Source organism: Schistocerca gregaria, chromosome 1 (assembly GCF_023897955.1).
Source record: "Schistocerca gregaria isolate iqSchGreg1 chromosome 1, iqSchGreg1.2, whole genome shotgun sequence".
Taxonomy (NCBI): Eukaryota; Metazoa; Arthropoda; class Insecta; order Orthoptera; family Acrididae; genus Schistocerca; species Schistocerca gregaria.
In genome coordinates this window covers 539551809-539579235 of record NC_064920.1, presented here as the reverse complement: position 1 = coordinate 539579235, position 27427 = coordinate 539551809, and the positions used below count along the sequence as shown (strand labels likewise).

At 47.1% G+C, this 27427-nt stretch overlaps 1 protein-coding gene and 1 pseudogene across 1 annotated transcript in view; one reads left to right on the top strand and one right to left on the bottom strand.

The window, feature by feature from the left end:
- LOC126355638 (serine/threonine-protein kinase S6KL) overlaps positions 1 to 27427 on the top strand; it is a 782652-nt gene that overhangs the window by 456920 nt on the left and 298305 nt on the right. The gene's annotated exons all lie outside the window — the stretch shown is intronic.
- On the bottom strand, positions 17020 to 17137 carry LOC126288999 (5S ribosomal RNA; annotated as a pseudogene).

Here is a 27427-nt window from a genome sequence, read left to right as displayed (position 1 = left end):
CGGATCCCACACTGCTGAGCAGTATTCAAGCATTGGGCGAACAAGCGTACTGTAACCTACTTCCTTTGTTGTCGGATTGCATTTCCTTAGGATTCTTCCAATGAATCTCAGTCTGGCATCTGCTTTACCGACGATCAACTTCATATGATCATTCCATTTTAAATCACTCCTAATGCGTACTCCCAGATAATTTATGGAATTAACTGCTTCCAGTTGCTGACCTGCTATTTTGTAGCTAAATGATAAGGGACCTATCTTTCTATGTATTCGCATCACATTACACTTGGCTACATTGAGATTCAATTGCCATTCCGTGCACCATGCGTCAATTCGCTGCAGATCCTCCTGCATTTCAGTACAATTTTCCATTGTTGCAACCTTTCGATACACCACAGCATCATCTGCAAAAAGCCTCAGTGAACTTCCGATGTCATCCACCAGGTCATTTATGTATATTGTGAATAGCAACGGTCCTATGACACTCCCCTGCGGCACACCTGAAATCACTCTTACTTCGGAAGACTTCTCTCCATTGAGAATGACGTGCTGCGTTCTGTTATCTAAGAACTCCTCAATCCAATCACACAATTGATCTGATAGTCCGTATGCTCTTACTTTGTTCATTAAACGACTGTGGGGAACTGTGTCAAACGCCTTGCGGAAGTCAAGAAACACGGCATCTACCTGTGAACCCGTGTCTAAGGCCCTCTGAGTCTCGTGGACGAATAGCGCGAGCTGGGTTTCACACGATCGTCTTTTTCGAAACCCATGCTGATTCCTACAGAGTAGATTTCTAGTCTCCAGAAAAGACATTATACTCGAACATAATACGTGTTCCAAAATTCTACAACTGATCGACGTTAGAGATATAGGTCTATAGTTCTGCACATCTGTTCGACGTCCCTTCTTGAGAACGGGGATGACCTGTGCCCTTTTCCAATCCTTTGGAACGCTTCGCTCTTCTAGAGACCTACGGTACACCGCTGCAAGAAGGGGGGCAAGTTCCTTCGCGTACTCTGTGTAAAATCGAACTGGTATCCCATCAGGACCAGCGGCCTTTCCTCTTTTGAGCGATTTTAATTGTTTCTCTATCCCTCTGTCGTCTACTTCGATATCTACCATTTTGTCAACTGTGCGACAATCTAGAGAAGGAAGCACAGTGCAGTCTTCCTCTGTGAAACAGCTTTGGAAGAAGACATTTAGTAATTCGGCCTTTAGTCTGTCATCCTCTGTTTCAGTACCATTTTGGTCACAGAGTGTCTGGACATTTTGTTTTGATCCACCTACCGCTTTGACATAGGACCAAAATTTCTTACGATTTTCTGCCAAGTCAGTACATAGAACTTTACTTTCGAATTCATTGAAAGCCTCTCGCATAGCCCTCCTCACACTACATTTCGCTTCGCGTAATTTTTGTTTGTCTGCAAGGCTTTGGCTATGTTTATGTTTGCTGTGAAGTTCCCTTTGCTTCCGCAGCAGTTTTCTAACTCGGTTGTTATACCACGGTGGCTCTTTTCCATCTCTTACGATCTTGCTTGGCACATACTCATCTAACGCATATTGTACCATGGTTTTGAACTTCGTCCACTGATGCTCAACACTATCTGTACTTGAGACAAAACTTGTGTGTTGAGCCATCAAGTACTCTGAAATCTGCTTTTTGTCACTTTTGCTAAACAGAAAAATCTTCCTACCTTTTTTAATATTTCTATTTACGGCTGAAATCATCGATGCAATAACCGCTTTATGATCGCTGATTCCCTGTTCTGCATTAACTGATTCAAATAGTTCGGGTCTGTTTGTCACCAGAAGGTCTAATATGTTATCGCCACGAGTCGGTTCTCTGTTTAATTGCTCAAGGTAGTTTTCAGATAAAGCACTTAAAAATATTTCACTGGATTCTTTGTCCCTGCCACCCGTTATGAACGTTTGAGTCTCCCAGTCTATATCCGGCAAATTAAAATCTCCACCCAGAACTATAACATGGTGGGGAAATCTACTCGAAATACTTTCCAAATTATTCTTCAGGTGCTGAGCCACAACAGCTGCTGAGCCCGGGGGCCTATAGAGACATCCAATTACCATGTCTGAGCCTGCTTTAACCGTGACCTTCACCCAAATCATTTCACAATTCGAATCTCCGTCAATTTCCTTCGATACTATTGCACTTCTTATCGCTATAAACACGCCTCCCCCTTCACTGTCCAGCCTATCTCGGCGGTATACATTCCAATCAGAGTTTAGGATTTCATTACTGTTTACGTCTGGTTTCAGCCAACTTTCTGTTCCTAGTACTATATGGGCGTTGTGACCGTTTATTTATGAGAGCAGTTCTGGGACCTTTCTATAGACGCTCCTGCAGTTTACTATTAGCACATTAATATTGTTATTCCTTGTTGCATTTTGCCTACTCCTGCCTTGCCGCGTCTCAGGAGGCGTCTTGTCGGGCCTAGGGAGGGAATTCTCTAACGTAAAAAAACCCCATGTGCACTCCACACGTACTCCGCTACCCTCGTAGCCGCTTCCGGCGTGTAGTGCACGCCTGACCTATTCAGGGGGACCCTACATTTCTCCACCCGATAGCGGAGGTCGAGAAATTTGCACCCCAGCTCTCCGCAGAATCGTCTGAGCCTCTGGTTTAAGCCTTCCACTCGGCTCCAAACCAGAGGACCGCGATCGGTTCTCGGAACGATACTACAAATAGTTAGCTCTGATTCCACCCCGCGAGCGAGGCTTTCCACCTTCACCAACTCCGCCAACCGCCTGTACGAACTGAGGATGACCTCTGAACCCAGACGGCAAGAGTCATTGGTGCCGACATGAGCAACAATTTGCAGTCGGGTGCACCCAGTGCTCTCTATCGCCGCCGGTAGGGCCTCCTCCACATCTCGGATGAGACCCCCCGGCAAGCAGACAGAGTGAACACTGGCCTTCTTCCCCGACCTTTCCGCTATTTCCCTAAGGGGCTCTTTAACACTGGTAGCATGCCGCGACAGCGTGGACGTGAACCGTATGTGCAGTTGACGGACTTTGAGCGAGGGCGTATAGTGGGCATGCGGGAGGCCGGGTGGACGTACCGCCGAATTGCTCAACACGTGGGGCGTGAGGTCTCCACAGTACATCGATGTTGTCACCCGTGGTCGGCGGAAGGTGCACGTGCCCGTCGACCTGGGACCGGACCGCAACGACGCACGGATGCACGCCAAGACCGTAGGATCCTACGCAGTGCCGTAGGGGACCGCACCGCCACTTCCCAGCAAATTAGGGACACTGTTGCTCCTGGGGTATCGGCGAGGACCATTCGCAACCGTCTCCATGAAGCTGGGCTACGGTCCCGCACACCGTTAGGCCGTCTTCCGCTCACGCCCCAACATCGTGCAGCCCGCCTCCAGTGGTGTCGCGACAGGCGTGAATGGAGGGACGAATGGAGACGTGTCGTCTTCAGCGATGAGAGTCGCTTCTGCCTTGGTGCCAATGATGGTCGTATGCGTGTTTGGCGCCGTGCAGGTGAGCGCCACAATCAGGACTGCATACGACCGAGGCACACAGGGCCAACACCCGGCATCATGGTGTGGGGAGCGATCTCCTACACTGGCCGTACACCTCTGGTGATCGTCGAGGGGACACTGAATAGTGCACGGTACATCCAAACCGTCATCGAACCCATCGTTCTACCGTTCCTTGACCGGCAAGGGAACTTGCTATTCCAACAGGACAGTGCACGTCCGCATGTATCCCGTGCCACCCAACGTGCTCTAGAAGGTGTAAGTCAACTACCCTGGCCAGCAAGATCTCCGGATCTGTCCCCCATTGAGCATGTTTGGGACTGGATGAAGCGTCGTCTCACGCGGTCTGCACGTCCAGCACGAACGCTGGTCCAACTGAGGCGCCAGTTGGAAATGGCATGGCAAGCCGTTCCACAGGACTACATCCAGCATCTCTACGATCGTCTCCATGGGAGAATAGCAGCCTGCATTGCTGCGATAGGTGGATATACACTGTACTAGTGCCGACATTGTGCATGCTCTGTTGCCTGTGTCCATGTGCCTGTGGTTCCGTCAGTGTGATCATATGATGTATCTGACCCCAGGAATGTGTCAATAAAGTTTCCCCTTCCTGGGACAATGAATTCACGGTGTTCTTATTTCAATTTCCAGGAGTGTATCTCGAGAGACCGCCGAGGGAAGCAGAACGCCTGGTGCAGCCAGCGGCCTTAGAGGGGTTGTAGCAGGGGTGGGAGGCGCTCAGTGGAGCATCTGGCCGTTTCAAGAAGCCTGTGTGCTCTTCCATAGGTACATGGAGGGTGGTGGAGGAGGGAGGGAGGGGAGAGCGCCTCTATTTTCCGCAGTTTATGGACGGCTATTGACGAGAACGCACATTCAACTACGGCCCCCTTTGCAGTCTTATAGAATGACGATTTCCCCAGTATATGTGCTGCATTATGACTCATTCATTATGAATGCTGGCTTTTTCACGACCATTTCGAAGTGTAATTAGATCTGTGACACAATTGTTTCCATCAGTCGCGACAGCATGTATTGGTTTCGATTACCTGGGCTCCAGGCTGGTTTTTGAGAAGGCATCTGTTGTGGACTGTAAGCATACTGCATGCTTACAGGTAATGCACTTTCTAAACTGCTCTCTGTCCAACACAAGTATCTCGTCAGTTGAACATTGTTCCTGCCAAAAGAATAAACATAGTACCTTACACCCCTGCCTTTATCGCGCCAGCTTGTAGCTGAAGGCTAGTGTTTTTTTCCAGCAGGATAACACCAATTGTATGGTGTCGCCAATTGTTGAATTGGATTGCACTTTTATGCCGTCTCTGTATAGTTTTGTCATTAATCTCAATCTTTGTGATTAATTATGTAATTAAGATCGATCTTTGTGTTTGTTTCCCGACCAAAATAAATATAGTACCCTAACCTAACCTTCCTGTCCTGCATCTGGACAGTTTCCATGTTATTTGGGCGGGGGGGGGGGGGGGGGGAGTAGGTTGCATTTGAATTGCCCATCAATTACAAGAGCCTCTATTGGTTTTAATTGTGTTGGGAGAGGGCGGCTGCACTTGGAACCTCTGCCCAGGAGGACCAGGTTCGAGTCGCAGAAAGGGCACCGCTAATTTTAATTTCCTGTCAGTTCCCATGTGGTGAGTGTAGTGTAATGCAAACACAGCCCTGGGACAAAGAAATTCCAGCCAAATTTGAAATTCCTACTAAAATTAAAAATTTCCCCCAAGAGGGTAGTGGAAGGGGGTGAGGGAGGGGAGGGGGAAGAGGAGGGGCTGGGGCACACGTGCAGCTGAGAAAAATCCATAACGTCATCCGGATGTGGGAGTGGGCCTGGTCAGGGGCGGGGATGGGTTTGATTAATTGGTCAATTTAATGAATTTGCATATCAGTTTGATATCGAACTTGCGCTGAGGCTGCCACTACCCTACTACTGTCGTGTTGGCTAATGTGTGTTGAGAAATCTTGTTCATTGCTATCCCACGATCACCTATTTCAAAATCTCCCATTGCATTTACGTCTACACATATGGTACACAAGCCACCTTATGGTGTGTGGCGGAGGTACTTTCTGTATCACTGTGAGTTCCCCCTTTTCCTGTACCACTCACATATCCGTCCGATGATTGAAAGGCATTCAGATTACTGTTGTATCTGTGTCATATTCCTTTTTGTTTGCCAATATCATAAGAGCTAGGTCAGTCCGATCTTCGGCTAATAATTACAATATCTGGGAACCTGCTTCTCGTGGACTGCCTCTTCCAAGAAAGTCTTCACTGCTGCTGCGTGCAACTACTGGCCAAATGCCCATGTGACGCCTTTCCCTCTGCAGTGGTCATTCTGAAAAGGACCTAGAAGGGCGCGCGCTGACGTACTGCCGCTTATCGTGATGGGACACTCGCCCGCGTCTAATTCAGTTTGTACACCAGTCTCGTCGTTTCTCTCTAATTACTTTTAACGTAAATATATTATCACTACATGAACGACGTTTTTGAAGTCTGCAATGTTCTTCTAAAAACGCAGTCTTTGTTCTTCAACGATTATTGATTATTTTTGCAAATATTTTATATCCTGAATTTAAGAAACAATTCTTCGATAATTTCTCAATTGTTTCTTTGGCCCTTTTTTACAATATCTTATATTATCCAAGAGTTTGGGAATTTACATTAGTGCCAATATTGAACAAATAAATGTAATAATCTAAAATCACAAAAGGGTCCAGTATAAGAGCCCTTAGCTATGTCTGACATTGTAATATTGAATTGCGCGGGTAATATTGAATAAAAAGCTCTCGGGTTTTCAGTCACGCCAAGTGATTAAAATTACACGAGCTAACGGCCAATCACTACTTGCCCATTGTCAAGTAGTATCACTGCCAGTGGGCTGCTGGTACGCCAGTTGTATACACTAGCTACCGGCTGTGACGTCACTGGTGCCCGTGGGATCGCCGTATACGGGGATATGTTGACTTGACACGATCGATGTGCCCGCTTCAACCTCACGATCGCTGGATCCCAGGCTGCGGTGAGCTGCAGGCCGCCTTCTCTGTTTAGGGTGTTACCAGTGATTTTTATTTCAATGGCTACTTTAATTACACAATTCCAAAAGCCGTTTGTGGGAGCCACGACGGAAGTTTCGTCACATTCTATCCGGTGTCCGTTTTCTAAAGCACGCTTAGCTGAAGCAGATTTCTCGGAGTAGCGTAGCCGATAAACCCTTTGATGCTTCTTCCTGCATTGTTCCACAGTGCGTACAGTTTGTCCGACGTAAGATTAGCCACACTCGCAAGGTATCTCAGGTATTCCGAGATCTGCTGCGTCATTAACTTGTCTCATTAATTGACGGATTTTTGTCGGAGGCCTAAGGATCGATTTGATCTTGTGTCGTTTCAGCAAGCGGCTTATCATGTCCGACACGGAACAACCGAACGTCAAGAAAGCAAGTTTCTTTTCCGCTTCTCGCCGGTGGTTTTATTGTAAATCTTGCCCGAGATCACTTCAGATTTTTTGTTAATATTGTAGCAGTTGTAACTGAAGACCCTGTGTGGTTGGTTCAGCTCTTTGGGCAGGTTATCGGCATCTGATATCGTTCTTGCACAATGCACCAATGTTTGTAACACTTGTGTGACAGGTGCTGACGGGTGATAGTGTGCAAGTGCAAGTCGGTGTGGGCGGATTTTCTGTAAACTCTGTGGCCAAGGCGTCCATTTCGTTTGCCACGGACATGGACGTCGAGAAAGGGCAGTGCATGGCCTTTTCCTCACTCTATGGTGAACTGGATGTTATTCTCAATGCCGTTAAGGTGTTCCAAGAGCTCGTCAAGTGTCTCCCGCCCCTGAGGCTAAATGACGAACGTGTCGTCAACGTACCGAAAGAAGCAACTACGGTAATAATGGGGCCGTGTCTAAGTTGATATTCTCAAAATTCTTCGTGAAGAGGTTTGTAACAGTTGGAGGTAACGGGCTACCCATTACAACGCCGTCCTTCAGACGTAAGTGTTTGCCTAAACTCATGTCTGACGTTACTTCCACTTACTGGTGTCAGACATATAGTTTTCTTTCCTGTAGGAGACGAGGTACTGGCGTAAGTAAAGCTGTGACTATGGGGCGTGAGTCGTGCTTGGGTAGCTCAGGTGGTAGAGCACTGGCCCGCGAAAGGCAGAGGTGCCGAGTTCGAGCCTCGGTCCGGCACACAGTTTTAATGTGGTAGGAAGTTTAATTTCTACTGTCTTTCGCAGGCACATTCTGGCATACGAAAGTAAACTTCTGCATCTATCAATATACAGATAAAGTTCGTTGTCACGTCCTTTTTGTGTTGATTTAAAAAATGATCGAGGTGTAGGAAATGAAATTATTAAGTATTCAATAGTTCGAATTGAAACCGCGATAATGACACTGAGATTCGTGTAACCCTTGATTGGTATGGCAACGGGTGTCGAAGGATGCATTTTAAAAGCGAAATTTCACCGAACGACAACTCTTGGTGCCATGGTGCTAATCAGCGAAATTAGGCTACATATGTGAAACAGTCATGTCTAAGTTAGTAGTACAATCAAACCCAGCGTACGCTAAAAGGCTGCACACGTACTCATCTGGATACACAGCCGACTCGTTTGACTGTCCTGATTTAGACTGCCAGTGGTTTAGCACAGTAACCCAGTTTTCTAGCGAAAGACACTTGGTTCTAATGAATTTCGTTATCAGTTATTTGAGACTAGCATCAGTACACGTAATACGTACGTCCTAGTGACGGCATTACATCTACGAGTATAGCGCGTATACTACAAGTTGCTTGTAGGTTTGCAATAACGGAAGTACAAGTACCACGTGATTTGGAAAGAGTACAGGCCGTGTCCCTGTTTGGAGGTGGTTTGCAAATGAGTGGCGCGGTTCTACATGCCCACCGCGTTGAAGGCAATTTGTTCATTGAACATGTGCTCATGTGGTAAATTACGGGGTTTAAAAAAGTCTCTCCGCAATGCCGTATGATTGTTAGCCACGCGTGCCGTATATCGCAATGAATATACCGAAATGAAACTCAGTGTAAAACAAGTTATTAATTTATTGAATATTCATTTTTACTTACAAATTTTCACATTGAATGTTGAAAGTGTCCCCCCTGTTGTTGGATACACAATTCAATTCGTCTAATCATGTTTCCAAACACAATCTGTAACATTTCTTCTGCAACAGAAGCAGTGAACGTGGATATTGCAGTTTTCAATTCATCGATGAATTTTGGACAGTTTTTATAGACAGTCGCTTTGCGGCACCCCAGAAGAAAAGGTCAGGTGGTGTTAGGTCAGGTGATCGTGGATACCAAAGTCCCTGTGAAATTATGCGATCACCAAAAACATCAGCAAGCAGTGACACTGAAACACAAGCTGTAGGCTATGCGCGGCTGCACCACCTTGTTGAAAATATCCGTTCAGTATTTCACTTAACACAAGTTCTCCTATAAATGGGTACAGTGTATCACTGCAGTGTCGTTGTGCGTTTATTGTTTCGTTGTAAAATATGGGACCCACAATCATACGGCACGCGCGGCTAACAATCATACGGCACTGCGGAGAGACTTTGTGAACAACCCCGTATAAAAACACCGTTGGCATTTTTATAAAACTTCGCGCTATTTTACGCCATTTGGGTGCTCTTGGACAACGTTGTAACTGGCTGTTTCATTTTAATGGTAGCTACAATACTAAACTCTGATTCCCTGTATAGTTTTAATTGTGAGATGAAGAGGCTGGCACAAGAGAGGAAGTCGTTGCAGGCCGCATGAAAAATGATGTCCCCCGCCCAGCCCCCTTTGCCACATATACAGGAAGGCTTTTGTGCTATCATTTTCGCACATTCCATTCGCAAATGGGGTAGTCAAGGGAGGCAGGGAAGTGGGGGAAGAAAGGATAGTAGTGCCTAAAATACTGTGTCCCACACTTCATAATGTGACTCTCAGAATCTTGGTGGTCGTGTAGCAGTTGCCGAGTATTGGTGTCAAGCATACTGTGAAATACACTCCTGGAAATGGAAAAAAGAACACACTGACACCGGTGTGTCAGACCCACCATACTTGCTCCGGACACTGCGACAGGGCTGTACAAGCAACGATCACACGCACGGCACAGCGGACACACCAGGAACCGCGGTGTTGGCCGTCGAATGGCGCTAGCTGCGCAGCATTTGTGCACCGCCGCCGTCAGTGTCAGCCACTTTGCCGTGGCATACGGAGCTCCATCGCAATCTTTAACACTGGTAGCATGCCGCGACAGCGTGGACGTGAACCGTATGTGCAGTTGACGGACTTTGAGCGAGGGCGTATAGTGGGCATGCGGGAGGCCGGGTGGACGTACCGCCGAATTGCTCAACACGTGGGGCGTGAGGTCTCCACAGTACATCGATGTTGTCACCCGTGGTCGGCGGAAGGTGCACGTGCCCGTCGACCTGGGACCGGACCGCAACGACGCACGGATGCACGCCAAGACCGTAGGATCCTACGCAGTGCCGTAGGGGACCGCACCGCCACTTCCCAGCAAATTAGGGACACTGTTGCTCCTGGGGTATCGGCGAGGACCATTCGCAACCGTCTCCATGAAGCTGGGCTACGGTCCCGCACACCGTTAGGCCGTCTTCCGCTCACGCCCCAACATCGTGCAGCCCGCCTCCAATGGTGTCGCGACAGACGTGAATGGAGGGACGAACGGAGACGTGTCGTCTTCAGCGATGAGAGTCGCTTCTGCCTCGGTGCCAATGATGGTCGTATGCGTGTTTGGCGCCGTGCAGGTGAGCGCCACAATCAGGACTGCATACGACCGAGGCACACAGGGCCAACACCCGGCATCATGGTGTGGCGAGCGATCTCCTACACTGGCCGTACACCTCTGGTGATCGTCGAGGGGACACTGAATAGTGCACTGTACATCCAAACCGTCATCGAACCCATCGTTCTACCATTCCTAGACCGGCAAGGGAACTTGCTGTTCCAACAGGACAATGCACGTCCGCATGTATCCCGTGCCACCCAACGTGCTCTAGAAGGTGTAAGTCAACTACCCTGGCCAGCAAGATCTCCGGATCTGTCCCCCATTGAGCATGTTTGGGACTGGATGAAGCGTCGTCTCACGCGGTCTGCACGTCCAGCACGAACGCTGGTCCAACTGAGGCGCCAGGTGGAAATGGCATGGCAAGCCGTTCCACAGGACTACATCCAGCATCTCTACGATCGTCTCCATGGGAGAATAGCAGCCTGCCTTGCTGCGAAAGGTGGATATACACTGTATTAGTGCCGACATTGTGCATGCTCTGTTGGCTGTGTCTATGTGCCTGTGGTTCTGTCAGTGTGATCATGTGATGTATCTGACCCCAGGAATGTGTCAATAAAGTTTCCCCTTCCTGGGACAATGAATTCACGGTGTTCTTATTTCAATTTCCAGGAGTGTATTTACGGTCCACTCCCCAGGGAAGACCAAACAACTATTGTGGCGCTGGTGTTAGGTGCAGAGTTGAGAGAGGCGGCTGGATACTTTAGGCCGGTGTTACACTATCAAATTTCTTTGTCCAATTTCTTTGTCAAAGAAATTTGATGGCCTAATAGGTAAATTTGTCAAATGTCGTCAAATATTTGATCAAATATAGGGCCTCGCTGTAGATTTGATCAAAGAAGTCGCTTGTCTTCTGTTCACTGCAGTGTGACAAGTTATCAGGTGGAGCGCTAGCGTCGCTGCAGTGTTCTGCCCTCTGTAGTGTTTTTTATAAACATTGCTGGTAAAGACAATTGGTGTGTACTGACAACTACAAAATTAATAGATATGTAAGAAGCTGATGCGGCACTTTACAACGTGAGGCACCTAACTTGACCTGACCTAACCTAACCTAACCTAAGCTAACCTAACCTAACTCTCTCCTGCAGCAAGGAATCGGAGTGTTACAGTGAGCCTGTCTTCTGCAGATACAGCAGTTCTTTTAAGTGAGTATTGTGCTTTGTGTGATGTGAGAATCCACTTCAGTGAGCACATACAGAAACGTATGCTCATCCATTCTTAAGTAATTGATGTACGACTTGACGTCCTCCACTATGAGATCACGTAACAGGTTTTGGGTTGAAATGGCTCTGAGCACTATTGGACTTAACTTCTGAGGTCATCAGTCCCCTAGAACTTAGAACTACTTACACCTAACTAACCTAAGGACATCACAGACATCCATGCCCGAGGTAGGATTCGAACCTGCGACCGTAGCGGTCGCAGGTTCGAGACTGTAGCGCCTAGAACCGCTCGACCACCCCGGCCGGCTAACAAGTTTTGTTGAATGCTTTTATAGTGTCGTTGTAAAAACCCCGGCTTCACCCAGGTACGTTTCTTTTTTTTCCCCCGCTTCTCTTCCGCATGTGCACACAGTGCAATTGTGGTACATGCAACTGCTGCAGTTAATAACAAGTTGTTGTTGTCAGCCATCATGAACTTTCACGAAAAATATGATGACAGTGTATACCCCTTTTTAGCGCCACGTCAAAGATCTTTGTCAAATATATTTGACGAATATTTGATCACATCTTTGATCAAATCTTTGACAAAGAAATTGGATAGTGTAATGCCGACCTTACTGACAGCCGACCTCAATTCGTCTGCAGGGAGATGAGACACAGCGTCACGGCGCGGACAGAGATCGCAGCACAGAGGAGACGGTGTCTGCGCATAAGCAGGCGTGAGTCAGACTGGGCGAGGCTTGGCGCCGCGGGTGACAGGGACGTGGATGGCGACCGCCCGTGTCCCCTCGGGGCTGGCCCGCGGCCCAAGCCGGGAGGACGCCGCCGTCTGGCTCCGCGCTCACCCGGAATGTCAACGAACCCGCGATCGCTTCTCGGAACACCTGGGTGACGCAATAGCTGCCTGCCAACCTTCTCCCTGTCCCCATATGCGCATATCTGTACCGTTCTTGCCTGACTCCCCAACGGCGCCTACACTGCTGGCCATCATAACTGCACCACCGTGAAGGCAATCTGCAACAAACGTCAAACCGACTTCAAGTGTGCTACGAGCTTTGTTATTCAAATGTTAAGCGTTTCAGTTCGACCAGTTCGACCGGACAATGTAGACAGCAGTAACTTCATCTGCACTACTGGCCATTAAAATTTCTACACCAAGAAGAAATACAGATTATAAACGGGTATTCCTTGGACATATATATTGTACTAGAACTGACATGTAATTACATTTTCACGCAATTTGGTTGCATAGATCCTGAGAAATCAGTTCCCAGAACAACCACCTGTGGCCGTAATAACGGCCTTGATACGCCTGCCCATTAAGTCAAACAGAGCTTGGATGGCGTGTACCGGTACAGCTGCCCATGCAGCTTCAACACGATACCATAGTTCATCAAGAGTAGTGTCTGGCATATTGTGACGAGCCCGTTGCTAGGCCACCATTGATCATACGTTTTCAATTGGTGAGAGATCTGGAGAATGTGCAGGCCAGGGCAGCATTCGAACATTTTCTGTGTCCAGATAGGCCCGTACAGGGCCTGCAATATGCGGTCGTGCATTATCCTGCTGAAATGTAGGGTTTTGCAGGGATCGAATGATGGGTAGAGCCACGATTTGCAACACATCTTAAGTATAACGTCCACTGTTCAAAGTGCCGTCAATGCGAACAAGAGGTGACTGAGAGGTGTAACCAATGGCACCCCATACCATCATGCCGGGTGATTCGCCAGTATGGCGATGACGAATACACGCTTCCAATGCGCGTTCACCGCGATGACGCCAAGCACGGATGCGACCATCATGATGCTGTAAACAGAACCTGGTTCAAAAAAATGACGTTCTGCCATTCGTGCACCCAGGTTCGTCGTTGAGTACACCATAGCAGGCGCGCCTGCAGCGTCAGGGGTAACCGCAGCCATGATCTCCGAGCTGATAGTCCATGCTGCTGCAAACGTCGTCGAACTGTTCGTACAGATGGTTGCATACTACCCCATCTGTTGACTCGGGGTCGAAACGTGGCTGCACAATCCGTTAACAGCCATGCGGACAAGATGCCGCAGTCATCTCGGCTGCTAGTGGGGATCCAGCAAGGCGTTCAGTATTAGCCTCCTGAATCCACCGATTCCATATTCTGCTAACAGTCATTGGATCTCGACCAACGCGAGCAGCAATATCGCGATACGATAAACCGCAATCGCGACAGGGTACAATCCGACCTTTATCAAAGTCGTAAACGTGATGGTGCGCATTTATCCTCCTCACACGAGGCATTACAACAACGTTTCACCAGGCAACGCCGGTCAACTGCTGTTTGTGTATGAGAAATCGGTTGGAAACTGTCCTCATGTCAGCACGTTGTAGGTGTCGCCACCGGCGCCAATCTGGTGTGAATGCTATGAAAAGTTAATCATTTGTATATCATAGCATCTTCTCCCTGTCAGTTAAAAGTCGCGTCTGTAGCACGTCATCTTCGTGGTGTAGCAATTTTAATGGCCAGTAGTGTACATTCTGTATGGGCTGCTTTACACTGAAGTAACAAATTTCATAGGATACCTCCTAATATCGTGTCGGACTTCCTTTTGCTCCGAGTAGTGCAGCAATTGCAATTTGACTTGGCATGGACGCAACAAGCTCCTGCAGAATTATTGAGCCATGCTTTCCCTATACCCGTCCGTAACCGCGAAAGTGTTTCCGCTGCAAGATTTTGTACTCCAATTGATCTCTCGATTATGTTCCCTAAATGTTCAACGGGATTTATACCGGACACTTGGGATGGCCAAGTCATCCGCTCGAATTCTCCAGAACTTTCTTCAAACAAATTGTGAATAGTTGTGGCCCAGTGACATGTTTGGCAACATGAGCTCCATGAATGGGTGCAGATCGCGTCCATGTAGCCGAACGTAGCCATTTCCATTCAATGGTCGGTTCGATGGGACCACAGGACCCAGTCCATTGCATTTAAGCACGGGCCATACCATTGTGGAACTACCAACAGCTTGCACAGTGCTTGTTGACAACTTGGACCCATGACTTCGTCGGATCTGCGCACATGCAGACCCTACCATCAGCTCTTACCAACTGAAATGGGGACTCATCTGACGAGGCCACGAATTGGTAACGAATCCAGGAGAGGCGCTGCAAGCGATGTCGTGCTGTCTGCAAAGGCACTCGTGTCGGTCGTCTGCTCCCATAACCCATTAACGCCAAATTTCGCTACACTGTCCCAACGGATACGTTCGTCGTGCGTCCGACTTTGATTTCTGCGGCTATTTCATATAGTGTTGCTTGTCTCTTAGTACTGACAACTCTACGCAAACACCACTGCTTTTGGTCGTTAAGTGAAGACCGTCGGCCAATGCGTTGTCTGTGGTACTGCCTAATATTTGGTATTCTCGCCACACCCTTGACATTGTGGTTCTCGGAATATTGAATTCCATAACGATTTCCGAATTGAAGTGCCTCATGCATCTAGCTCCAACTACCATTCCGCGTTCAAAGTTTGTTAATTCCCCTAGCACGGCCGTAATCTCGACGGAAACCTTTTCACATGAATTACCTGAGCACAAATGACAGCTCCACCAACGCACTACCATTTTATACTTTCTATTCGCGGCACTACCGCCATATGTATATGTGCATATCACTATGCCACGACTTTTGACACGTCAGTGTGAATGATTCATCGTTTTTAAAAGCTCAATATTTTCCAAAGTATTACATGTGCAACTATGATTAATGCATGAGTAGGACCGTAAACTCTCCAAGTTTGCATTTTGCACTTTACTAATGTTTTGTAAGTTCTGCTGTGGTCATACGACACATATCGAAACGGTAGTCAAGTTAGTTCCATACCTTACGTACAGACATGCTGCCATTGGTCAACAAAGCTGCACTCATGCGTTGTCTGGGCTGTTCCAGTGTTCTTGGTAATGCGAGTGCGTAGGAGCGGGCCTTAATGTATCCCCAAAGGAAAACCCCACAAGACGTTAGTCCAGGCAATCTAGCGATGGCGGGGGGTGGGCGGGGGGGGGGGGGGGGGGAGGGGGGGGGGAGAGGCAGGGAACGGAGTCACATCATCATAATCATCACTACGTCCAATACTGCGATGCGGAACGTTCGTCATTTGAGTGGCGACTCACACCGTTGGTCCAATGGCGGCGTGCCCCGTGCTGTTGGAAGATGAATTGCTTTGAATCAACAATCAGTTGTGGAAATGAATACATCTGCAGCATATCAAAGTAAGCAGTACCCACCACAGTCTTCTCACGGAAGAAAAGCGGCCCATGCACAAAAACATTAACCTTAAATGAATCTCGTTCGGGCACTTCAGTTTAATGAGGATTTTCAGAGCCCCATACTCTCACACTGTGCTGTTTAACGTTTCCAGACAAATGTGAGATTGCTTCGTTGCTGAAGATCAACTTGGAGGCCAAATGTTGGTCCTCAAGTGCTTCCTGCATTCTTATGAAAAACTGAACACGCCGGCCATATTCTTCCTGGTTTAATTTTTGCACGATTTGCGGACGGTACGGCGTGGAGTGTAACCGACGTGGCAAAATCTTCTACACAGTTTTCTATGGTATTCCAAGTTGGTGGCTTGTGCGGACCGTCGATATTTTTGTTCCTTATCCTCTCCGCAGTTCCATGTGACACACTTGATGGACCGTTACTTTTCTGTTTACAGAAACAGACAGCGTCTCTAAATCGTCCATTCCAACGCACATTGCTATATTTGCATGGCGGTTCTTTTCCATAATTTCTTCTGAATGCACGCTGCATTACTGTAACAGATGAACATCTCACATATTCCAGCACACGAAAACTCTTTTATTGCTTTGTCGTAATTTTGCCAAGCCACTCCACTCGTAAAGCCAACTGGTGGGCGCAATGCAAATTCTATGAGTTTATGGTTCTGTGCATATAATAGATTGGATATTATACAATATTGAAAATGAATCAACCATTTATAACAGTCCTATATATAAGTAAAGTCTACGTAGTGGCTTTCTTATTACCTAAAACGTATTGAGGCAGGAACCTTCCAAGACTTAGTCCTGTACCCCATCCTTTATCCCGCGTACATCAGTGACACCCCTACTCACTTCAACAACCATATAGGTATCTTTGCAAGTGACGCCGCCGCATTCAAAACTCATAGAAACCACAGTTACATAGCCATCAGTCTGTTGACACCTCGAATTGATAACCCAGTGGAGCATCATCTGGAAAATAAAAATCAGTAGTGCTCCACAGTTCGTCGGGAAACATCACACTGACGGCTTACACTACAAAGAATATGGAAGACTGCAGCACGTTTGTATCTTCCTTAAGCACTCCGTCTTCAAGCCACAAGTGGCCCATCGCGACCATCCGACCGCAATGTCATCCTCAGTTGAGGATGCGGATAGGAGGGGCGTGTGGTCAGCACACCGCTCTCCCTGTCGTTATGATGGTTTTCTTTGACCGGAGCCGCTACTATTCAGTCGAGTAGCTCCTCAATTGGCATCACGAGGTTGAGTGCACCCCGAAAAATGGCAACAGCACATGGCTGCCTAGATGGTGACCCATCCAAGTGCCAGCCACACCCGACAGCGCTTAACTTTGGTGATCTCACGGGAACCGGTGTATCCACTGCGGCAAGGCCGTTGCCCAATCTTCCTTAAAGGACCAGGTTTAAGGACGTATTTGAAACTGCTCATTAGGAAAACTATCATCCTCGTCGTCTTGAAATACGGTTGCGAACTTCATCACACTCCAGACAGTCCAGAATGAAGCTTTGCGCATAACGAAAAACGCATCTTGGTTTATCTCAAACAATATCGTTCTCCACTATTTGCATTTACGGCCGTTGGCAGTGGAACTCGGATTTTTATGTTGTATTTTTTCCCTTCGCTCCTGCGCACGTGAAAACTATAAATGTTCAAGAATTATGTATTCAGCGTTGTTGCACTTCATTTTATCGTTACATATTTTTACATGTTTCAATACATTTTTACTTTATGGCACATAAAACTGCATATTATCGCTTTAAAACCCTTCTTAACATTTCCATAAATCCTCATTAGTCCTTAAAAGTGTCCGAGTCAGACCTACCATAAAAGCTGTAGAAAGGAAATGAATTATCTCTAAAAATGACATTCTAGTACTATAAAACGTGGTTAATTGCTCTTTGAGTTGGAATATAAGGGAATGGTTCTGCTCCATTTTGTAAGATCCCAAATATCAGGTCTCAAAATCAGAGGAGATACAACAAGAATACCATTGAGATTGTAGTAGCCTTATTGAGTTTATTATAGGTCCTCAGGTGCTTTCGAGATTGGCAGTGGGGAAACAAGACTAGCGACGTCACGCAAGCGCGAAACTTGCACCGCACGACGGGCTCAGGCCGATGGGAGCCGTATTATGCTATGGTGGACATTCATCTGGGACTACGGGTGGTAGAAGTCGGAGGCACCGTGACAGCTGTGCACTGCGTAAATATTACTGCGAAGCACGTGCGTCCCTTCTTGCATGATGTCTTCCCCGACGGCCACGGAACCTTTCAGCAGGACAGGTGTCCATGTCACAAGGCCTGGGTGGTGCTGCGGTGATTAGAGGAGCGCGGTATTGAGCTCATGTCGATGCCCTGACCACCACAATCTCCTGAATAGAACTCTTTTAGAATTATATGTTTGTACCTTCAGCTGCTGAGAGATGAAAATGTGTGCCCCGACCGGGACTTGAACCCGGGATCTCCTGCTTACATGACAGACGCTCTATCCATCTGAGCCACTGAGGGTACAGAGGAAAATGCGACTGCAGGGACTATCTCGCGCACACCTCCCGCGAGTCCCACATTCTCACCTTATATGTCTACACACTACATTCGTAGTGTCCCTACCCAACACACTCATTACTCGTGGAAGACATTCTTTCCAAGTCCCGTAAGAGTTCGGGTAACATGGGTGCATCCGCACAGAAGAGAAAGCTCATGGCCGGAACTATATACTTATATGTACTTTTATGTCATATAAGTATATGAATTGAACTCAGTGGAGCACATATGGAGCGCTATCTAGCCCGCAAACCATCGTCCCGTGAGTAGTGTGACCTGTGCTTAGACATCTGGTATCACAATGTACCGGAAAACTACGATGCAGTTTTAAAATCCATGCCACGCAGATTCGTCGATGTATTGCGCTCCAAATGAGGACTAACACGGTATTAAGCAAGCGGCCGTAATGTTTAGCCCGTCGTTGTAGGTCGTACTTACGACCATCACACGGACGCAGAAATGAGAGATGTAAGAGTAAGCGAGGACGGAACTGAAAAAATTAACGCAGTCGCTCCGCAGAGATAAGGCCACTGAACCTGACGTACTACGTGTTAAATTCTATGTCAAATATTTAGCCGAAGTTTATCGTATGTAGCTGCTGTACAGAATCGTTACTGGGGAATGAAAGAAATCCACAGGTCGTTCTAGTTCGTAAGAAGAACTTAGAAGATGATTAGAAACCTGACCTGTGTTACTGGCATCACATAATAGTAGACTTTCGAAGCATAATTTGATCTCGCTTATGACGAGGTTTTTGGTTGATTGATTGGTTGGTTGGTTGATTTGGGGGAGGAGACCAAATAGCGAAGTCATCAGTCCCATCGGATTAGTGATGTATGGGTAAGGAAGTTGGCCGTGCCCTTTCAAAGGAACCATCCCGGCATTTGTCTGAAGCGATTTAGGGAAATCTCGGAAAACCTAAATCGGGATGGCCGGACTCGTGTTTGAACCGTCGTCCACGCGAATGCGAGTCCAGTGTGCTAACCACTGCGCCACCTCGCTCGGTGAGGTTTTGACAGACCGACAAATCCTCTTCGAAAGTCAATTTGGATTCACCTGCTCAGTCACGAATTCCAGACATCTAAGAAGCTGAAGTTGATGCCCTGTTCCTCATCATTCGAAAACGTTCAGAGACGTTTCCACACCACTGCCCTGTAAACAAAGTACGTGGTTACGGGGTAGCCGATTAAACTGAATACTTTCTAGCAAACTCATTACGACAGGCAACACCAAAAGTGGAAGTAGCCTCCTGAGAACGTCGAGGTAGTGTGTGTGATTGTATCGTCACTTTTCACGATGCCCACGGCCATGTCGCGTTGGAAACACCGGTTTCCCTCCGAGCACCAAAGTTGGTGGTACTTGAATGGCTGACCCGCTGTTTGCACATGGTACTGTTGCTTCAGGTATAGGCAAGTCGTCGAAGTGGCATCCAATTGAAGCACTTGCAACAGCCTCTTTGAGCCATACGACAACATTACTGTTCAAAACGTATTTAAAAGGCCTGACAGAGAACGTCTGTTGCTGTATGGAGCCATTTGCCGATGACTCAGTTCTTTATGAAGAAACAACGTTGTCATTATATTGTCAGGAAGTGTAAAGAGAGTTAAGGATGATCAAAGTTTCTTGCAAATTTTCTCAGCCCACTCTTATCGTAAACAAATCTACCGTTTTGTACGTGAATAGATGAAAAAACCTTGTGTCATTTGACCAAGCAATCGCCGATCTGTTAATGGAAACAGTCACAACTGTCAGTAAATAGGAGTTTCTGTCCGTAACATGTAGAACAACTATCAGAAATTAGCCATGTGGAAGGTAGATGTCAGACTGAGTTTTATAAGAGCAGGATAAACGTACTGGAACTTTCCCGCAAATGAAATCGCTATGTATGGCGTAGTGGATCTCGGAAGGCTCGACTCTCAAAATCCCCGAGAGGTTATATTCAAAGCGCGTCAAAGAACAGATGACTGAAATATAGTGACTTCCTGCTCACCAGATGCGAATGGAATGAAAAGGGAGAAAAATATACTGACAGCTATTTATACGTATTTTACGCCATACTTCGCACATTGCCTCGTGGAAAACAAATGTGAAAGTAAATATTATTATATGGAGTGCTGTACAGGTTTAATACATTGAAAGTAATTCAATATTGTTACACCAGTAAGCTGTAATTTAAATATACTGTTTAATAACAACTTTTTGGGGTCATAGTACCATTCCCAAGTAAACAAATACCTTTTTCTTACCTCATCAGACTAGTCTCATGTGACCTGCTACGGTTTCCACTCATTCATTTCTTGGATATAATTTTCCCTCCTCCTTGCACTTATTTTGCCGTCTACGGCTCCGTGCTGTATCATGGGCTACTGTTTTCTAATGTCTTAACACTAGTCCTATCACCTTTCTCATCTTATCGTTACATTTTCTATATATTGTTTTCCTTGTATATTATGTGGTCCTGATTTCTTATCAGTAAACTCACTTTTCGGCATCCTTCTGTAACACCACTTCTCCATCTTTTCGATTTTCTTCTTTGCAAGTTTTGTCACACTTCTTGGTTGACTTGCATACACTGACATCTCCACGTGCACTGACGCACCAACACTGAAATTTCTTTCTCTCTGAAGTTAAATAATATTATTATACTCAGAAGTCCTCATAAGAATGAATAAGAATGATTCTTTATCATTGTACAGTGTGTAACAAATAGGTCTGGTCAAATTTTCAGGGAACTTTCCTAACACGTAGGAGAAAATATGTTATATGGTAACATGTCTGGAAACGTTCAGTTTCCGTGTTAGAGCTCGGTTCTTAATCTCTTCAACACGTTAAACATCTGCTTTGAAACGAATCCTCATCCTGAACAGCACATTTGCACTAAGTGAGGGTTGACACATGGTTGAACGAACCATTCGCTGAGTGCACTCGTGCAGGAAAGTCAACTGTTGATCGTGCCTGCACGTGCTGCACATGGTACGGCTACAGAAGGTTCTCGTTGGCTTCCTCCAGGCAATCATATGGCCGCGCGGGATAGCCATGCGGTCTAGGGGGGGGGGACCTTGCCAAAAGTTCGCGCGGCTCCCACCGTTGGAGGTTCGAGTCCTCCCTCGGGCATGGGTGCGTAAATTACTTTAAGTTAGATTACGTATTGTGTAAGCCTAGGGACCGATGACCTCAGCAGTTTGGTCCCATAGAACTCACCACAAATTTCCAGTTTTTTTTTCTTTTTTTTCCAATTATGTGGGCAACATTACTTGTTGCAGCTAACTGTGTTGTGTTGATGCTAACGTTGTTGTCAAGTACACTATTAAAGTCACCCTCCAGCTGAGATGTCGCCGTTCTATGCCTCCCGCAGCCGTGAGTAGTAGGTTTAAATGTTTCGTGCTCCCTAAGACGACGATCAGTTGGTTCAAACTTTCTCATGTCGCACCACTGTCGTTCTGGACATCCCTCCTAATACAAAAGTTGCGCGTCATGGACATTACCGTTTGCTAATCCGTACAGTAAATGGGCATCTCTCAACTCTACATTTGCATACGCTTCCACTCGCGTGTACCGGAAACCAAGTCCCTGATGGACACTAAAAACTTGATGCTACTTGTTTGCCCAGTTCGTGTTAAACTGGTAATGGTTGCTTGTAGAGCAGTCAAGTGAGTTACATGTCAACACTACAGTCCTTCAGCTGTTATGGCAAACGCTGGCGGTGAATCTAAGAATTGCAACTTACTGCACATTCTAATCACACGTAACCAGAGGATATTTTAACATTTCACATAAGAAAACGTTTCATATAATATTGGCATGTTCCGTTTCTGTATGTTTCCCATGATGAATGTGATTATGAAAAGTAGAAAATGAACTTTAACATGGAAATAAAACGTTTCCAGAGCCATGTGCATGTAAAACATTTCATTCCTCTGCGTACTAGGAACGTTTCCTGAAATCTTGGCCACATCTATTAGTTACACTTTGTATGACGCGTCGCAGCTGACAGGTCATTGTACTGTCTTAGGCATGACTCTCTGTACTCTTTGTGGTAATCATGTAAACGGATGACTTGTAATTGCTTGTCACTCACATTCAGCTTAATATACATTAGAACTGGTATGTAGGACATCCGGAAGTGAGAGTCACGTAGAGATTCGCTTCATCCGCACTAATTATTTACTCAAACCACGACCGGTTTCGGGATTTTAAAATTCCATCTTCAGCTGTATGAAATTATTTTGTTTAGTAACACATAAGATGCTGTCGGGTCAGTCGGTGCAAGAGCTCCAATCACTGCTGGCGGAAATTGTCCGCCGTTGAGCCCGCACGTCAGTAACGCCAACTCTTGCACTGACTGGCCCGACAGCATCTTATGTGTTACTAAATACAATTTCATACATTTAAAGATGGGATTTTAAAAAATCGAAACCGCTCGGGGTTTAAATAAATAATTACTACAACTGAAGTGGATCAATCTAAATATATTATTAGTATGCTTCCATAAAACGTGAGACTGACGAGATTCGGAGTCTACTCAAAACTGAACGACAAATTAAGAAGGAACCTAAAATACAATTTGTCACAGTGATGGATGTATTTGGATTAAAGCGCCATCATGGACACTTTGCCGTGGCGTATACTTTACTTATTCATTAATTCTAGATTACAGATAAAATTTACCTTTATGTTTGTCACTATAAGAAAACTTGTTAGTGAGCGTTTTGTAGAGAAAATTAGTCTTAGTTCCCAATACTTATGTCTGTCTGTTCCTGCTACTGTATTTACTCCCGTACTATAGACCGCAGCTTTCAGCGTTTGGTGGAGAGGACCTCTGGTAGCTCTACCATTTTCCCCTTGTCTGTTCCAATCAAGAATGGTGCTTATGAAGAACGACTGTCGATAAAATTCCGTGTGAGCTTCGATTTCTCTGATTTCTGTCGTGGTCGTTTCGCGGGACATGTGTGGGGGAAGTAATTGTTGTCCGACTCTTCTTCAAACGTATGCTATCGCAGTTTCAACACTAACCTCCTTCGTGATAAGCAATGACTCTCTTGTAGAGACTGACACTGAGGTTTGTTGAGCATCTTCGTAACCTTCTCACATTTAGTAAACGATCCCGAAGTGCCGTACTTCGTTGAATCTTCGCTGTCTTCTCTGTTAATCCTGCTTGTTATGGGTCCCAGGTTGATCACCAAACGAGCAAGAGTTTTGTAAGTCACTTACTTCGTGGATGAATACAGATCCTTAAAAGTCTTTCATTGTATCCTAAAAGTACTTTCACGTGGTCTTTCCACTTCAGGTTGCTCCGGACTGTTACTCTCAGATATTTTGTAGTATTGTTGCTGTTGTTTCCAGTGATTTATCGCCAATGGCGTAATCGAACAATAATGGATTTCTTCGGCTATTTATGTGAAAAATGTTATGTTTATTTACGTTAGGGGTCAAATGGCAGTCTGGAGCTCGTGGTCGTGCGGTAGCGTTCTCGCTTCCCACGCCCGGGTTCCCGGGTTCGATTCCCGGCGGGGTCAGGGATTTTCTCTGCCTCATGATGACTGGGTGTTGTGTGATGTCCTTAGGTTAGTTAGGTTTAAGTAGTTCTAAGTTAAGTCCCATAGTGCTCAGAGCCATATGAACCATCAATTGGCAATACCTACGTCAATCGTCTGTCCTCTGCAGCCCTTTGCCCATTTCTCTAGAGTCAACTGCCGTTGTAACCTTCCTACAGACTTCAGTATCATCTGCTAAAGCCTCATAGAACTGCTGGCGTTATCGGCACCACAAACGACAAACTACACTTTGCCGCGCCATTTACGAGTATCTTCTACACTGCAGACAAATACACTCCTGGAAATTGAAATAAGAACACCGTGAATTCATTGTCCCAGGAAGGGGAAACTTTATTGACACATTCCTGGGGTCAGATACATCACATGATCACACTGACAGAACCACAGGCACATAGACACAGGCAACAGAGCATGCACAATGTCGGCACTAGTACAGTGTATATCCACCTTTCGCAGCAATGCAGGCTGCTATTCTCCCATGGAGACGATCGTAGAGATGCTGGATGTAGTCCTGTGGAACGGCTTGCCATGCCATTTCCACCTGGCGCCTCAGTTGGACCAGCGGTGGTGCTGGGCGTGCAGACCGCGTGAGACGACGCTTCATCCAGTCCCAAACATGCTCAATGGGGGACAGATCCGGAGATCTTGCTGGCCAGGGTAGTTGACTTACACCTTCTAGAGCACGTTGGGTGGCACGGGATACATGCGGACGTGCATTGTCCAGTTGGAACCGCAAGTTCCCTTGCCGGTCTACGAATGGTAGAACGATGGGTACGATGACGGTTTGGATGTACCGTGCACTATTCAGTGTCCGCTCGACGATCACCAGAGGTGTACGGCCAGTGTAGGAGATCGCTCCCCACACCATGATGCCGGGTGTTGGCCCTGTGTGCCTAGGTCGTATGCAGTCCTGATTGTTGCGCTCACCTGCACGGCGCCAAACACGCATACGACCATCATTGGCACCAAGGCAGAAGCGACTCTCATCGCTGAAGACGACACGTCTCCATTCGTCCCTCCATTCACGCCTGTCGCGACACCACTGGAGGCGGGGTGCACGATGTTGGGGCGTGAGCGGAAGACGGCCTAACGGTGTGCGGGATCGTAGCCCAGCTTCATGGAGACGGTTGCGAATGGTCCTCGCCGATACCCCAGGAGCAACAGTGTCCCTAATTTGCTGGGAAGTGGCGGTGCGGTCCCCTACGGCACTGCGTAGGATCCTACGGTCTTGGCGTGCATCCGTGCGTTGCTGCGGTCCGGTCCCAGGTCGACGGGCACGTGCACCTTCCGCCGACCACTGGCGACAACATCGATGTACTGTGGAGACCTCACGCCCCACGTGTTGAGCAATTCGGCGGTACGTCCACCCGGCCTCCCGCATGCCCACTATACGCCCTCGCTCAAAGTCCGTCAACTGCACATACGGTTCACGTCCACGCTGTCGCGGCATGCTACCAGTGTTAAAGACTGCGATGGAGCTCCGTATGCCACGGCAAACTGGCTGACACTGACGGCGGCGGTGCATAAATGCTGCGCAGCTAGCGCCATTCGACGGCCAACACCGCGGTTCCTGGTGTGTCCGCTGTGCCGTGCGTGTGATCATTGCTTGTACAGCCCTGTCGCAGTGTCCGGAGCAAGTATGTTGGGTCTGACACACCGGTGTCAATGTGTTCTTTTTTCCATTTCCAGGAGTGTAGTTGGTCGTAAAAAATTGTGAGTCAAGCACTGTTTGGTTATTTATTGTTACAATAGGAGATCTTGTTTCCTGGGACAGGGCGTCTGTTACGTTATCCATTACATTATTTACGTACATTGGAAGAGGAAAAAATAACGAAGCACCGCGAAAGAATTTTTCGAATGGGAAGGAAATAGGTAGACGCGATGTACATGTACAGGGAAACTAATGATAACGGTTTCAGAAAAACCGGATGGTGTATTCAAGAGAAAGTGCTTCTCAAATTGAGGAAGTCAATAAGGGGTTGGTCCCTCTCTGGCCTTATGCAAACAGTTATTTTAAATTGGCATTGATTGACAGAGTTGTTCGATTTCCTCCTGACGGATATCGTGCCAGATTCTCTCCAATTGGCGCGTTGCATCGTCAGTATCCCGCATTAGTTGGTGGGCCCTACCATAATGCCCCAAACCTTCTCAGTCTCACAGAGATCCGGCGACCTTGCTGGCCAACATAGCGTGTGGCAAGCACGAAGACAAGCAGTAGAAACTGTCATCATGTGTGCGTGGGCATTATCTTACTGCAATGGTTTGCTGAGAGTGGCAGCAAAACGGGGCGTAGAATATCATCGTCGTACCACTGTGTTGTAAGGGTAGCGCGGATGATAACCAAAGGGTTGCTGCTGAGAAACGAAATGGCACGGAGACCTTCACTCATGGTAGTCGGGCTTTATGGCGGGCGACAGTCAGCTTGGTATGCCACCGCTGTCCGGGGCGTCCCTAGCCACTTGTTCGGCCTGGAATCTCACTGACACGGAGTACAATTGTCTTCAGTGATGAGTCGCGCTTAAAATTGAGCCTTGATGGCCAGTAAAGACATATCTAGAGACGCCGCAGACAGCAGTGGGATACCAACTCGAGCCGGCCGCGGTGCGCGACCGGTTCTAGACGCTTCCGTCCGGAACCGCACGACTGCTACGGTTGCAGGTTCGAATCCTGCCTCGGGGATGGATGTGTGTGATGTCCTTAGGTTAGTTGGGTTCAGGTAGTTCTAAGTTCTAGGAGACTGATGACCTCAGATGTTAAGTCCCATAGTGATCAGAGCAATTTGAACTATTTGATACCAACTCGACTGTTGTCCGCCATACGTCCTGACAACCAGGAGTGATGGTCTGTGGGGGAGGCATTTCGCTTCATAGCAGGACCCCTTTAGCTGTCATCTGAAGCATCATTACAGTACAGCGGAACATCAAAATGGTTCAAATGGCTCTGAGCACTATGGGACTCAACTGCTGTGGTCATCAGTCCCCTAGAACTTAGAACTACTTAAACCTAACTAACCTAAGGACATCACACACATCCATATCCGAGGCAGGATTCGAACCTGCGACCGTAGCAGTCGCACGGTTCCGGACTGCGCGCCTAGAACCGCGAGACCACCGCGGCCGGCTTAGCGGAACATCGGCGATATTCTACAGCCCCTTTTTATTGCTCTTCATGGCATGACATCGTGGACTCACATTTCAGCACGATATTGCCCACTGGTACAGGATTACGGTATCTAATGCTTGCCGTCATGCTCTCAAACCACACTTTGGCCAGCAGGGTCGCCGAATCTCATCCAAACTGAAAAAGTTTGGAGCATTATGGGCAGGGTCCTCCAACCAGCTCGGGACTTTGACGATCTGACGCTCCAGCTGGACAGAATTTGGGATGATATTCCTCATGAGGAAATCCAAAAACTCTGTCAATGACTGCCAAACGGAATATCCACTTGCGTAAGGGACAGACGTGGATCAATCTGTTATGACTTGCTCAGTTTGTGAAGATCTTGCTCTTGAATAAGTCATCCAGTTTTTCTGAGACAGTAATTGTTTGTCTGTAGATTTACACGACCTCT